The sequence below is a fragment of the Lathamus discolor genome, chromosome 2 (genome assembly GCF_037157495.1).
Source record: "Lathamus discolor isolate bLatDis1 chromosome 2, bLatDis1.hap1, whole genome shotgun sequence".
In the NCBI taxonomy this organism is placed as follows: domain Eukaryota; kingdom Metazoa; phylum Chordata; class Aves; order Psittaciformes; family Psittacidae; genus Lathamus; species Lathamus discolor.
Window position 1 is genome coordinate 86257689 of NC_088885.1, and position 15447 is coordinate 86273135.

The 15447-nt window shown below is 40.7% G+C and overlaps 1 long non-coding RNA gene across 1 annotated transcript; it reads left to right on the forward strand.

Annotated features, from left to right (window-relative positions):
• Nucleotides 1–1031: 1031 nt before the first annotated feature.
• Nucleotides 1032–3210, forward strand: LOC136009289 (uncharacterized). The gene is made up of 3 exons (XR_010610466.1): nucleotides 1032–1325; nucleotides 2742–2910; nucleotides 3049–3210. It is a non-coding gene; the product is annotated as an uncharacterized LOC136009289 (long non-coding RNA).
• Nucleotides 3211–15447: the final 12237 nt, after the last annotated feature.

Consider the following 15447-nt stretch of genomic DNA (forward strand, 5'->3'; position numbering starts at 1 on the left):
CAAAAGATGGAATTTTGCTGGCCACCCAAATGTCAGATTTCTGTTGTAGGTTGTCTGTATTTTATTCATCAAGTAGTATTGGAATGGTGCTACATTTCACTCCAGGGTTTTTCGTCTCGTGGCAATTTGTGTATGTGCACACAGTGATTAAGCCTTCGAGAGCAATGGCAGAGCTTATTGAACACCTTAATCAGTTAAGCTTCAGTAGCAGTGGTAATTGGGGGAGGGGGAGGAATATCCTACTTTATTCTGGATGGTGTTGAGAAACTGATTAAGAATTCCATCCTAGATTACCACATTGCAGTCATAACTCAAATTTCAGATCCTTAATGTGCTCATGAGTTGGACCTAAAATATTGTATTGGGTTTGCATTACAAGGTTTTGGCAGTGGGGGGGCTATAGGGGTGGCTTCTGTGAGAAGCTGCCAGAAGCTTCCCCCATGTGCAATGGAGCCAGTGCCAGTCGGCTACAAGACAGACCCACTGCTGGCCAAGGCAGAGTCCATCAGTGATGGTGGCAGCACCTCTGGGGTAACAGAGTTAAGAAGGGGGAAAAGTTACTGCACAGGAGCAACTTCAGCTGAAGAGAGGAGTGAGAATGTGTGAGAGAAGCAGCTCTGCAGACACCAAGGTCAGCTCAGAAGAAGGAGAGGAGGTGCTCCAGGCACCGGAGCAGAGATTACCCTGCAGTCCATGGTGGATCAGATCTCCAGCTGCAGCCCATGGAGGTCCCTGGTGAAGCAGATATCCACCTGCACCAATGGAGGTCCATGGTGGAGCAGAGTCCACCTGAAGTCCATGGAGGTCCGTGGTGGAGCAGAGATCAGCCTACACCAGTGGAGGTCCATGGTGGAGCAGATCTGCACCTGCAGCCCATGGAGGTCCATGATGGAGCAGATCTGCACCTGCAGCCCATGGAGGTCCATGATGGAGCAGGTCTCCACCTGCAGTCCATGAAGAACCATGCACCAGAGAAGGGGGATGTCTGAAGGAGGCTGTGACCCTGTGTGAAGCCTGTGCTGGAAGAGGATCCCGGCAGGACCTGTGGCCCACGGAAAAATGAGAGCATGCTAAAGCAGGTTTGCTGCAGGACTTGTGACCCTGTGGAAGGGACCCACGCTGGAGCAGGTCATGAAGAACTGCAGCCCATGGGAATGGCTCACATTGGAGAAGTTGGTGGAGGACTGTCTGCTGTGGGAAAGCAGCTGAAGAGTGTGAGGAGTGCTCCCCTGAGGAGGAAGGAGCAGCTGAGACAATGGGTGGTGAACCAACCACAACCTCCATTCCCCATCCTTAGTGCTGTTGCAGAGAGAAGTGGAGAACTTGTGAGTAAAGTTGAGCCTGGGGAGAAGAGAGGGGTGAGGGAAGGTGTTTTTAAGGTTTGGATTTATTTCTCATTATCCTATTCTGATTTGATCATTAATAAGTTAAACTGATTTCCCCAAATTAAGTCTGGTTTGCCCATGGCAGTAGTTGGTGAGTGATCTCTCCCTGTCCTTATCCTGACCCATGAGCCTTTTGTTATGTTTTCTTTCCTCTATGCAGTTGAGGAGGAGAGTGATGGAGCAGTTTTGGTGGGCACCTGGTGTCCTCCAGGGTCAACCCATCACATATGGAGGCGCCTGCCATTCTGCGAAGCTGTCAGCTACACATTTTTGTCAGGAAAATACCTTGAATTTGTTCTGAGCATTCCTGTGTCATCCCATGTTCATTACTTCTGGGCTACAGGAGTAAACACCAGTAAATTTAAAAGTGAAATGAAGCACATACTTTTGAAAATGGGCAGAATACTAGTATTTTTTAGCGAAAGATCACAGTAGATGAGTGTAGCGCTGTGACTAAAATGTAAATCTACCACTTCCAGTTTTATCTCAAATGAATGTTTACTTCACATTTCAGCTGCCCAGCTTTCTGATTGACTGACTGAAATGAATGCTGTATATACCGCATATTGATGTGCACTGTGTTTTAGAAAAGTGAAGTTAGTTCTGTTACATGGCTGATGTTTGATTAAAATGCTAGAAACTAGCATTTTAGAAATCACAAAATGCATTTCATAAAGATCTCCACAAATCCAAAGCTACATAGTATACATATTGAATCAAAGATGGCCTAGAAAAGTGCCAATGCTATGTTTTGTACATAATAGTATTAAGTAGTGAACATTTTGCAGAGAAAGTTGAGTGATTTCCTAAGTGTTTTGTTTTTTAGTTTTAATTTTGTAAACTCTGAACCAGTTGTCCTGTTCATTGATTTGTTTGATTTCATTCTTGCTATCATTAGCTCTCTTTTGTTAATGCCTGTGTAGAAAACAAGCTCAGGTTTTGTACAGAAATTTAACCCTTTTGTTCTTTGTCCTTTTTACATTCCACTTTTCTCACTCATTGCTTTCTCACAGCTTTTAGATGCCATATTGACACTTAATGTACATATCTTCTTCACAAACTCAGTGAGACAGGAGTATCCGATGGAATCCTTTCCCCTTCCCCCTTTTTTTCTTTAATGTTACACCTGACCTAGCAGTACCTTACTATCGTGAAGTCATGTCCACAGCAGCCTTTATGTGCATGTTGAAGATGCCAGATAGCTACTTTTCAGCATACAGTGGAAGAAGCTGTCTTAATCAGTTTTCAGGACTGCTTCTGCAGCATTCTTCAGTAGTTTGCACTGTCAAATGCTTGTTTATTTCCTTCTGTCTTCTGAATGTTGGTGGTGTCTCTTTTCTCATCCTTTTCTACCAGGGGCAGTGTGGCCACTGAACATCACTGCTCTCTGGATGAAAGCTGATCTCTGCGAAAGGTCCTTCATGATATATTGCTTCTGGCTCTGGTTTTGTGTCCTGCCAGGAGCCTAATTGCTACTCCTGAGAAGACCTAAACTTGACCCTTTCTCCCTGAATGTCTGATTAAGGTGGGTAGCTTGTCAGTGTTTTGAATTGTCTCAAGCATTTGGGGTGTTGATCAGACCTGGGACCTTCAGGTCTTCAGCTTGTCTCTCTGTTTTTGGACCCTGTCTTGTTTAAATTTTTGCTTTTATTCTTTTTTAAAGGGCCTTCTGGTATCTTACTTGCTCACTTTCAGAAGCAGAAGCATCCAATTAAGTCTGACAGAGAAATATGCTGAACTCATCTCCCTCATCCCCCATGCTGTGCTCTCATCTGGAGCACTAGAGGGAAGAGCAGAAAGAGCTGAGCAGTCTGGGGAGTCCACATAGCTGGCAAGTAGCAAACACAATTTCTCTGCTCTTTTCTTCTTTTACATTTAATGTAGGCAGGGAATTGAGGGTTTTGTTAAGGGTTGCTATGACTTGGGAGGGCAGAGTGAAGAGTGTTGGAGAAGAAATGAAGCTGAGGTTCAGTCAAAACTGGCAGGTTGAAGTCAGGGGCCAAAAACCTCAGAGGACTTTGAGGTGACCACAACGCAGGTGTGCAAACTCGAGTTTAGAAAGGCCCTATGGCATGGTTGTATCAGAAAGGATTTACATTACTTATGTATGGAAAAAAGGACTGATTTGGAGGGTGGGCAGTAAAATGAAGGGGTTATCAGGGACCTGATATTGGCAGTATTGAAATGGTAACAAGTAGGCACTGTTCTGTTTGCTTGATCTTTACAGTACCTCTCTGTTTAGTCTTCTGGCTGTGTGTAAGCCCTTGGGATTGCTGTTCTTTAGAGGTACCATTGCCACAAGCCAAGTAGCAATGCAGGATGCCTCAGTGTTTTACACATTCTGCTTGTGTTCCCCACTTCAGTACATGGAAACTTTCATAGGTATTGGGGAAGTTATTATCTAAGGGTAATTTGATGCCATCTCTGTGTTTTCTCCCTCTTAAAAACCCTTGGCTTTACCAGCCTTACTCTTAAACAGCATTTTCTGAGCTCAGCTCAGCATTCTAAAGGCTATATTCCCTTTCATGACAATGACCAAGGACTTTAACCTGTACTTGTTACCACTGTTACAAAATTGTCTCCTTTCCCCAGGCCTACTGCACCACATTTTTGACAAAACTGTGGTTTCACTTGAGAATATGTGACTTGTGATGACCCAAGCATTCTGGAAAGCATTCCCTAAAACTTTGCTCTTTCCTCATTTTCCAGGCTTTAAATTCTAACCTGCCACTTCCTGTCCAGAGTTATAAGGCTGTGTAATTTTTGATCCTTCCTAATCAGTTGGTTTCATACTTGCCTTTCTAGTATTTAGATGAGCATTTTAGCTATTTTAGTATTTATAAGTCTATTAATGTACAGTATGGGCATTATCTAAAAGTGTTTTTGTAAAAACCCTGCATGAAATGCCTGTGCTTTTCCATGTGTTCTTTAGGTCCTCAATATATCTTTGATTTCTCTAAGTGGTTTGGGTAGTATCTTAGTACAGGATCTCGTTACTACTACTTCTATTCATCCACATTCATGATCATCATTACAGAAGCACAGGAGCATTTGGCTTCTCGGGCAAGAACTGAAGGCTTTTCTTTTGGCACTAGGGTGGTTAACAACTGATATTATGACATCAATATTTCAGCTTTTGCACTGACTTGGGAACTTAGTGCTGGTTTTGTGATTTTTCCAGTTGCACATTCTAATTCCTTTTGAGCAACAGCCTCCTTACCTCCCCACAATTTGTTCAGATGTTTAGTAAACTGTTTCCACTTGTATTGCATGTATAATCTATGCCAGAAGCAGTAGTTGTAGATTTTGCAGCTGTTGCTTAGCTGGTATAAATGTCATCACTTGGTCTTAATTACCAAATTTTGGTAAAACAGCTCTAGTGTCAAGGATTACACTGTTTAAAATATGAAAGAGTCAGCATTGGTACAGCATTTTCTAATTTAAAAAGACTTTTGACAGATTTTATTGGCTTTGGAGAAATTAGTCTTTGAAACCTAAACTTTCTAACTGGACTGTTCCTTGAATTACAGCAGAGCAGGTTACCTTGTAACGAGGATGATGAAGAATGCAGTTGCTCCTTTCAGCACTGGTTTGAGAAGTGGATGACTCATGGTTGTTTCTTCAGTGTGGACTATATGATGGTTGGAAATGGAGCTGGTTCCATCTGAGCACTGCCTTCTTGTCCCTGTTTGCAGTGGAAAGGAGTTAGAGGAAAAGAGGTGCTGCTCTTGCCTTGTGCTGGGAAGTGGCACCTTTGTCGCTCTAGAGTGGGTGTCAGGAAAGAGATTCTCTGTATTGGAGGTGATGCTTCTTCATTGCATTACCACAGCGAAAAGGTGTAAGCTGATGCTGATCCTGTCACATCTTTGCCTAATAGTTTTCCTTCTTTCCTTCTGATTTTTCAGAAAAAATTTTCTTCCATATATTTATACCACTCGAAAAAACCTGAGGACCAGATAAATTCCACTTCTCCTTTTGTCCAATGCTTTCCCTGTGTTTTGGACAGCCTTCTTCTATGCCTAGCAGATCCTTCTTCCTACATGCTAGCAGCTGCTCCTTGTATTTACTTGACAATATATGAGTTAGCAGACACAAATTTTCCTGGCTTTCTAGCAAAGGAGGAAAGAGCACCCTGGGGTGTTGCCTTACAACCATAAAGAAGGACCAGGATGTCCAACCTTGCAGCAATGAGCAGAAGACCAAGCAAGTCCCTCCTGTTTCTAAGGAGTGCAGGTGAAGCCAACACATTCTCATCCTTCTCATTTCCAAAAAGCATTGAAAAATGGTAGAAAGTGACCAGTTTATGTCCATTTGGTGAAGCAAGGGTGGAAAATGAATTGCTGCTGATGAAGGCCTCTCTTTGAACAGGAAGTGCAGAGCAGGGCAACACCTCTGTGCACTTTTGCAACTGAGAGCATAAGGAGTTTCGTTCAACAGCTCAACCTCTGTGGATTAGACAGCAAAAACCCAAGGGTGTTGACTTAACAAAACTGTCTCATACCATGTTAGACTAAGTTTTGGCTTTCTAATGCCCTTGAGAGTCCCTTTTAACATCCACATTAATCTTTTGCAATTCAGAGTCTTAGTTCTCATAGATAGGGGTTTTCCAGTCTCTACATGGTGCAACTGACACTTCTCCTTTGCCTTGGCAGTAGCCATACATCTCCACAGGCAGCTGCTCCCACACATCCAGAGCCTGCTGGAGCAACAAGCAGCAAGAGGTCCATCTCCCTGGCTCTCTTCTTTCTACCAGTGCACAGCAGCCAAACCCTGTGTGGCCTCCATCATGTTGATTATGCCTCTCCACCACAATTTGCAACCACGTGGGCTTAGACACGCCACCGTTGGAACCATGCATCCAGAAGTTCCTGGGGCTGGTCTGCCTCTTGGCCATAGTTTTCAATGCCTGTGCTGGCAGCAGCCTCAACTCTGCCTCTGTCAAACCCACCCCAAAGCCAAAGCTCAAACCCTACTCCCCAACCATACTTGCAGCCCCAACACTGCAGATGCAGGCGATGGCATCCCCAAATCTGCAGACCCCATACACCTCTCCAGGCACCTGCTCTGTCACTTTCCAACCCAACTGGAGCAGCAGTCAGGGAGAGCTCCTGTCTGCTGCACTGCTGTGCAGTGCTGGTATGGTTACAAGGAGAAGAAGGGATTGGGAAGAGGAAAATTGGTCGTATTATTTTTGCAGCATTTCTATGGTGAATGTTTACAGTAAGTGGGCATGTGATTAAGAGCCTGATCCACAGCCCACGGAAGTGAATAAATGATTTTTATATCAGGGAGTGTGGGGAAAGCTCCTAGGAGAGGTGAAGATATATATTTAAAATAAAAAAGACAAAAAGAGGAGGAACAAGAAGATTTGGACACTCCATTACTTAATAGAGAGATACTTCCATGTCTTGAGCAGAAATGTTCTTTAAGGTTGTCGGAAAGTGGTGCCCAAATAAATTGTCTTGATTGCCTCTCAGACATTTCGTGTTCTTTACCCTGCAAGAGGTTAATAGATCGGAAGATTTTTTTCTGAGCTTCCTCAGAGCCAAGAAATCCTTTGTGCCTGTACATGTGGGAAGATTCGTATCATAATTATTTTTTGAAGCTTCAGAGGCTTTAATTTATTGCAAACATGTTTTCCTTTGTGTCTTTACTCATTTTGTAGGGAGGAAAGGGAGACACATTTACGGAAAAAAAGCAATATTCCCCCCACCCCAGTAGTGATACCCATTTAATAAAATTTCTGTTGGTATCGGATATTGTTCGTGTGCATGCTGCTCTGAGGCATAGCAATGCCCTGACTCATTGATGAAGGAGCTGAACTTTTGAAGTGTGTTTCTTTTAGTAATCCTAAATAGATTTCTTCCTTTAACAATTCTGAATCATATTCATTTTTTAATTACTTGTGTGGTACAGAAAATCTTGGATTTAAAATAGAGATTTTTATTTAGGGTCTACCATAAGGTTTTTTTGTGGTTAAATTCACAGAGCATATCTTCATGTGAATCATGCTTGTGAAACTATGTAATTCACTATTTTGCTAAATGTAATTCTGGTGAAACACCATAAAATGTAGTATTTTTTATGATTTAGCTTTTAATCTGATTTCCTTCAATTTATATTCAAGTCTCACCTTAAGATACTTCAGAATAATTGAATTGCAGCTGTAAAAAGTGCATTTTTCTAGGTATAATTCCTGTGCCTTTGTCATAACCCATTACCTTTTTTATATAGCTAGGGTTTTCTTAAATTGCATTTTCTCTGCATTTCTTTTAAGAACAAATCTTACTTCCCTCAGTAGTACAGAGTAATCTTCCTGTGCTTTTCTGTGGCCTGAATTCTTAAATCACTCTGTTCTTTGAGAAAGATATGAAAAGCTTAGGCCTGGTTTAACAGATTCCAAGCCTATTTCTGAGAAGTTGTCACCTTCTAGTGTTGGTCAAGTTGGTCCAAATAAGAAGATCTTTCAACCCATTCAGCCATTAAATTAGAAGAAGGATATGCTAAACTAAATGAAAATACCATTTAGCCCTAAGCTTCTTGTCTAGTAGTTATTTTTAGCAGGTAAATCTGAGGCTTTTTTCATGGGATGATATATTCTGACTTAATGAATTGTATTGCTTGCAGTTTGTATGAAAGATGTGGTAAAAAATAACGAAGTTAATGAGGTGAAATGAAAAATAGAAATCTAGTTTGATTATCTAAGGTAGACACAGTTCTTTGCTAAAATTTAAGTGTTATATTGTTAGAGATAACTGTTGTGCTAATTTGGACTGTTAAGATACAAGATATAATTCGTGTGGGTTTGGAGCAATGCTTTTTTGAGCAACAGGACTACTATGCAGGGTTCTAGTGAGACTATATCTGAGGATTCCAGGTGGTATCATCCAGCTGCAGTGCTGACTCTTCCATCAGTCTCCATACTTCTTGTTACTGTTCAATGTTTTCCTTATTGCCACATCCACAGCCACCACAGTTACTCTCTTTGAAGCTTTAAATCAGGCATTTTCTGTGATGCACTTTTCCATCTTCCTTATTGATGCTTAGATGAAAGTGGTTGGTTAAACATATTTGGTTTAAACAGTGACAATAGCTATTACATGTATTGAATACTGCTGTAAGTACAGAAGCCTAATTTAGACAAGGTCATTAAAGAAAGCAATAACCTTTGAAAGATTTGCAGGATTCTGCAGCACCTGGTGGTGAACAAGGTTACATATTAACTTGTTTCTTTGTATTATCGATACTTGAAGTTATGCAGTGAAACAAGGATTGATTGTCAATAAATTAATAGGTCAAGATACTATCATAGTAAGTTAACAGGGAGAAAGTTGCCTTTTAGAAAGTGCTTATACATTTCTTTATAGCAGCTTCCCATCTATGATGCAGCTGCAGTAAGTGGCATTTATGAAAATCTACACATAGGATGACAGTAAAGCAGAGGTTTGCTGGATTGAGCAAGTGAAGTCATTCTTATGTGCAAGACAACACTGAGATCACTCACTAGACAACCTGCAGACTTGGAGGTGCATCTTGGAAGATGCTGAGGTTCCTCTCAGAGGTACTGCTGAGGTGCTTTCTGTTCTATTAAGATGCCTTAATTTGATCTTTGGCTGTGTTTCAAGCATAGCCAAAGCAAGTCTTAAACTTGGTGTAAGCATTTCTTCCTGCAAGGGAAAGTATTTGGTTGATGTGGTTACTGTAGCGACTCTAGTGCTCTTTCTTCTATATGCCACATTTATTACAACCATTCAGCAGAAACACTGATATATGAACTTTGTGCTGGCCAATTAGATGATGATGATGAATTACATTGCATAAAAACAGTTTCCTCACAGTCACAAAATCTATTTTGATATTTATTTTAAAATGGTTGCTCCAGATGGTTTATTGTAGGCACATTGCTATTGTGTATTATGAGGTCAGAGCATGCCTTCTAGGTAATAAATGCAGAGCAGGAAACCCTATGCTTCTATCCATGTATGTGTTCTTCATCAGAGGTGATCTCAGTGATTACTTTCTTGAATGCTACTGTCATAGAGCAAATCTGAGCTGTATTTTTTGGCTCGTTATGGTCAGTTCAAAGCCCGTCACTGTCTTTTTTCTGTATGCATAACTTTACATTTATCAACAGTGAATTTAATCTGCCATGTTACTCTCCAGTCTTTTAAGACATCTGTGAAGACAAAACCAATGCTGGAGGGAATGCCTTTTACAGGGTTTGTTTGTAGGAGCCTTTTTCCGTTATGCAGTTTCACAAAAGTTATGTTTGAACCTTCCTCTGCCCTGAAGGCTCAGGAGACCTTCTGCCCCATCCCTCTCGAGGCTCACTCTCTAGTTTCCTAACCTCAGTGTTAAATAATTAGTTTTGGAAGGCTGAGCAGAAAATAAAACTAAATTAATAGATGCATTTGAATGGTGGCTTAGTGCAGTTCCTTGTCTGCCATTAGAAAATTGTCTCAAGTGCTGGTCTTCCGAAGGTAATTATGAGCAAAAGGTTGAGTTCTCTTTTTTAATGAGTTCTGCCTGATGCAGAGAAGAAAATCTAGTCTGGTGCGGAGTATATTCAATAGTGCTAATTAAACCGTTCCTCCCATTTATTGTAAGTCAAATTAGTTTGATCCAATTGAGAATCTAATGTTTTATAAGGGCAGCTGCTTAAGCCTTAACAAAATAGCTTCACGTCAGCTTAAATAAAAGGATTTTTTTTTTTTTGAAGCAAATACCAATCTGCACTTAATTGAAATGTAGCTTTTTTAAATTTTTTTAACTACTGTAAGCAACACTCTTGAGTAGCCTCTGCTACTCGAGTGCGGTGATACCAGTTGTAACCCCAGACGTGTTGCATATTTTCCTTTTTTATTTTATATGGAATTACTATTTTATTAGAAGGAAAATGAAAAAATCGGGTGTTATTGCTGTTCTCTAATAACTCAGAGGCATAACTTGGTTTTATCTACTTGCATGAAAGTTATAAAAGCTTTATTACACAAACTGCAGGAGATAGCTTATTGAAGCAAGCATCACCCTGAAAACTCTAGAGTGTTTTAGGACAAGAAGTTAAAATTCTGAGCAGGGTTAGATTTTTCTGAGGCAGTTAGTAGTGTACCACTTAATGAATTTCACTGTTGCGATGGGACTATATAGTGTGAAGTATTTTTCTGTTATAGCTATGGAAATATCAGTAAGTGGAGTGTTTGTATCAATATTGTGGGCAAAATTTGCCTTAATTGCAACTCAGACCTGCCCAGGTATATTGGATTCCCCACCATATACCCTTTGAGGTATATGGTAGGTATACTACAGTACTTTCTAAGGTATACCATCCAGTTCTGGATGTTCTGCTTTGGAAGGACATTCAGTGATGAGGCTGTATGACTGCGTATGCAGATCTTCAGAACTAGCTCACCTCTGCTCAGCATCACTGAGAAAAAACCCTCTGGTGAGATAAAGGAGGGAATCCTGCCCTGCCTGCTCACTTTTAGGATTGGTCCCCTGGGCGTGCTTAGCATATGGGTACAGTCTGGGCCTGTAGGGTGTGCTGCTGGGGATCTCTGTCAGTCCTATTGGGGCTTGCACTTCACCCCAGCTTCTGTTTGGCAAGAGCGGGATGTGGGCTGTTCTGTGCATCCCTGCCAAATTCCAAGCAGCCAGAACTCCAGGGCTGGTCAACAGCTGAGAGAAGCTTCTGAAGATCCCGATGGCTTCTGAGTGCTGGATTTGTGGTATATCTGTATTGCAGCAGCTGCAGTTGAGGTGAACAAGTTGATCTAGCTAGAAGCTGCTTAGCTCAGGTACTGTCAATATTATGGCTGCAGCAGAAAAGCCACAATGGAAACTTGTTGGAAATTCTACCCACTGCCTAAGGTTGGCTTTTTCCTGCTGTGACTGCATTGTCAGCAGTATCTAGACTGTATTTTGAATTCAAGAATGTCTACATAAGCTGTGGTTACAGTAGTGAATGCCAGGCATACCCATTGCTCCTTCTAGGAACAGCATAGTGTCACAATGAATGTATGCAGAAGAATAAAAATCACTAGAGAACTAAATCTGGAGTAAAGACAAACCTCGCATTCAGAGAATCATTACAATTTTTTTTTTTGGAAGTGATGCCTCTTAGAGCATCCTTCTGCTTGAAGCAGGGCTGTTAGCAACTGTGCATCAAGTCAGCTGCAGTTTTTTCTAACCAATCTTGAAAACCTCTAAGGATGGAAATTCCACTCATGTGAATAGTGTATTCCAGTGCTAAACTATCTTTCTCGTGAACAAATTCGTTTTTAAGGTCCATCAATCTACCTAAGTGCATCTACTCCCTGTTGCCCCTCGTTTTGCCATTGGCCATATCTGATGAGGTTGTCTCCATTGTCATTGTAGCTACTTTTCAAGTAGCTGTAGGCTGTTATTAATGGTCACCCACTTTGCCAGGCTAAACAAGCGCAGCTCTCTCAATCTCTTCTAATGGATCAGGTGCTGATCATCTTTATAGTCTTCTACTGGACCTTCTTCAAATTCTCAGCATCTTTCGTGAACTGCAGAGCCCCAGACTGAACATAGCTTTCTAAATACAGCCTCTTCAATGTAGTAACTCCCTTGACCTGATGGTTATACTTTTCTTAATGTAGCCCAATATTGGCTTGCCACTTTTATAGGGAGACTTTGCAGTGGCTCATATTCAGACTGGCATCCGCTATGGCCCCTAGTCCTTTCAGAAGGGCTGTAACTCAGACAGCTAGTTTCCAGCTGTACTTCTGCATGAGGTTATTCTTCCCAGGCACAGAGCTTTGCAATTCTCCTTACTGAGCTTCAGGAAATCCCAGTTGGTCTAGTTTACAAGTTTCTCAAGACTGCTGTGAATTAAAACTCAACCACTTAATGTATTAACTTTCCCTCCATTTATTACTGTCCTCATATTTGCTGGTAAATAAAAATATGAAGTGAAAATATTCTTCATGACCCAGGTTGCTGATGAAGATGAGGAATTATGTCAGTCCCAGAAGCAACTCTGTGATTTTCTTTGTATTATTGACTACCAACTGGACATAGAGCCACTGATTACTATGAGCCCAGTGTCCAGCCAATTTTCAGCATATCTAACAGTCCAGTCAGCCCATAGTTTCTCAGATTCCAAATCAGTGTTGTGGGAGGTTATGTCAAAAGCATTATGAAAGCCAAGGTATATCATATCCATTGCTCTTTCCTGGTCCATACAGCTAGTAATTTCATCATAGAAGGCAATCAGAATGGTCAAGCATGATTTGGTAAATCCCTGCTGACTATTCCTGATTAACTTTTTGTCCTTCATGTTCTTGAAAATCATTTTCCTTTTATCTTAATATGAACTGGTGAAGAATAGATATATTTTCTTTGAGACAAAGGCATATAAATGCAATGTTCTATTGGCAGCAGCAGAGGTATTTAATCTCCAGAGGAGGGAAGCAGGGATAACCTGCTTTATTGGTACAGATAACTTCTATTTTAATGAGGAAGAGAGATAAATCCATAAACACTAGAGATTTATCTTTGTTTGGATAAGGTAAATTTTTTTCATGACACCTTAGGAAACTTATCTATTTTGGAAGAGAGTCCCAGGAATATTATGAAGTCTTTATTTGTAATTCACTTAAGAAACATTATAATACATGATAGATCCAGAAGAATTCCTTAACATCTAAATTATAATTATTACCCCTGAGTTATGAAATTGAATGAGTAAATCTCCACATCTTTAATAAAAACAATGATAACTTCCTCTATTTTGGATGAAATATTGGTTAGAGATTGTAAAATTAAAAGTTAATCAGTTCCTAAATAACTCATTGGGCACTTGACATGAGAAAGTGTAACCCTCTTTGAGGGAGAAATATATTGTCTGAATATCTAGCAAGTTAGAATTTTATTCTTTAGCATATTTAATATTCATCTTCCCAAATAACTCCAGGGAAAGTCTTTAGTCCTGCCTCCATATTGCTTAATTAATTGCTTTCTTACTTTCTCCTATGCTTATATTAAGGTGGGCAGAAATTTAAAAATCATTCAGGATATATGAAGACAACTGCACAAATGCATATCAAGTCCTAGGTAACATTTTAACAAAATCCTGATCTACTTTGCTACTCGAGCATTTGACAATTCCAACTTAGGGGTCCATAGCACTATTTCTTGTTGCTCTAGGAAGATTTGGTTCTCAAGTTCAGCTTCATATGTTGCAGTTAGGTTTAAGTGAGTTGAAAGAAAGTAAGGCCCCAAAAGTTTGCTAAATCAGAACTTGGAGAGACTAGGTCCATTTTGTTTTCATAGGAAATATCTGTCTTTGCTTTGGTCATCTTGTCAGACTTGTACAGTTCTGGGGTTTCATCAGATTTGTGCTAGGAGTGCTTAGTATATTTTTGCTGCTCTTCAGAGGAGAAGCTGGGTTGGTGTCTGTGTTAGTAATTGCAAGTGAGGAAGTCACTGGATTCTATGGCCTTCTTGGTTTCTTGGTTTGTTTTTTTTTTTTTTTTAAGCAAGGGTATCTGGAAAGGAATGAACTTTAATAGCGGAGTGAGTGAAAAATTTCTCTGCATACATTGCCTTTCCTGGGCAACTTATTCTAGCTTACCCAATTTGAGCGGAAGGAATGGACTAGACATCCTGAGAGGTCCCTTCCTACCTCAATACTTCTGTGATTCAGCTGTATTTCCAATTTGGTTTCATTAAGGGGATATATTAGGTACCATAGCCTGGAAAAGAATTGTTGGACTGTCTCATGGTGATACTTGCGAGAAGTCCAAAGCCTTGAAGTAGAGAGATTTTGAGAGCTGCTATACTAGACAGATAGTACAATCATAGCATCATAGAATAATTCAGTTTGAAAGGGACCTAAACAGGTCTTTAGTCCAACCTTATATTCAAAGTAGGGTCAACTAGGAGGTCTAATTGTATTACTTGGGGCTTTATCTACTTCTGTCTTGAAGATCTCCAAGGAAGGAAACTGCACAACCCTTCTGAGTAACCTGTTGCAATGCTCGTCTGTCCACGTGATGAAAAAAATCTTCCCTTTAGCAAGTCTCAGTCTTTTATTTCAGTTCATGCCTGCTGTTTCTTTTCTTCCCATCATGCATTACTATGAAGAACCTGGGCCCATCGTCTTTGTGTCCTCCATGTAGATATTAGAAAGCTGCAACTAGGTTCCTGTAAAGTCTTCTTATCTCCAGGCTGAGCAAGCCCAGTTACCTCAGCCTCTACTAATAGGGAAAATGCTCCAGACTCCTGACCTTGGTAGCACTGAACTCTGCTGAATTTGCTCCAGTTTGTCAATGTCTGTGTTGTATTGAGGGGGCAAAACAAATCACAGTATTTGAGATGAAGTCTATCAAGTGCTTTTATCTACTTGCTATAATAGCAGCTCTGGATAATACAACCTAGGACACCAGGATAGACTTGTTTTTTTGCTGCCATGGCATACTACTGGCTGCTTGCCTGAGGCCCTTTTCAGTACAGTTGTTCCCCAGCAAGTCACTCTGCTACCTGCATTGTTGCATTATTCCTTTCCAGGTACAGTACTTTGAATTTGTCCTTGTTAAAATTCATAAAGCTCCTGCTGGCTCATTCCTCCAGTCTGTATATGTCCCTTTTAACAGAAGTCCTGCTCTTAAATGTATCAGCTGTTTCTCCTAATTTGACGTCATCTGCAAACCTGATGAAAGTGCATACAACCACTTTCATCCAAATAATTGGAAAATATATTACATAGGACAAGTTCCAGGATAGACCTCTGTGGTACTTCACTTGTTACTAGCCTCCAGATACAGTGTGATGTAAGCTATTTACTGTCTTCCAAGACTGATTATCCAAGCAGCTTTTCCCACCTAATTGCCTACCAATCCAGATCATAACATCACAACTTGCATACAAGAATATTATGAGACAGTCCAGCATATTTCTGAAGTCAAAGGTAAATGATATCCACTGCTTTTCCCTCATCCACAAATCTAGTAATTTTGTCCTAGACAACAATCTATGCCTGACAGAGTGGCCTTGCAAGGGTGTTGGACAGATCCCTTGCACTGCTGATAGATCTCCA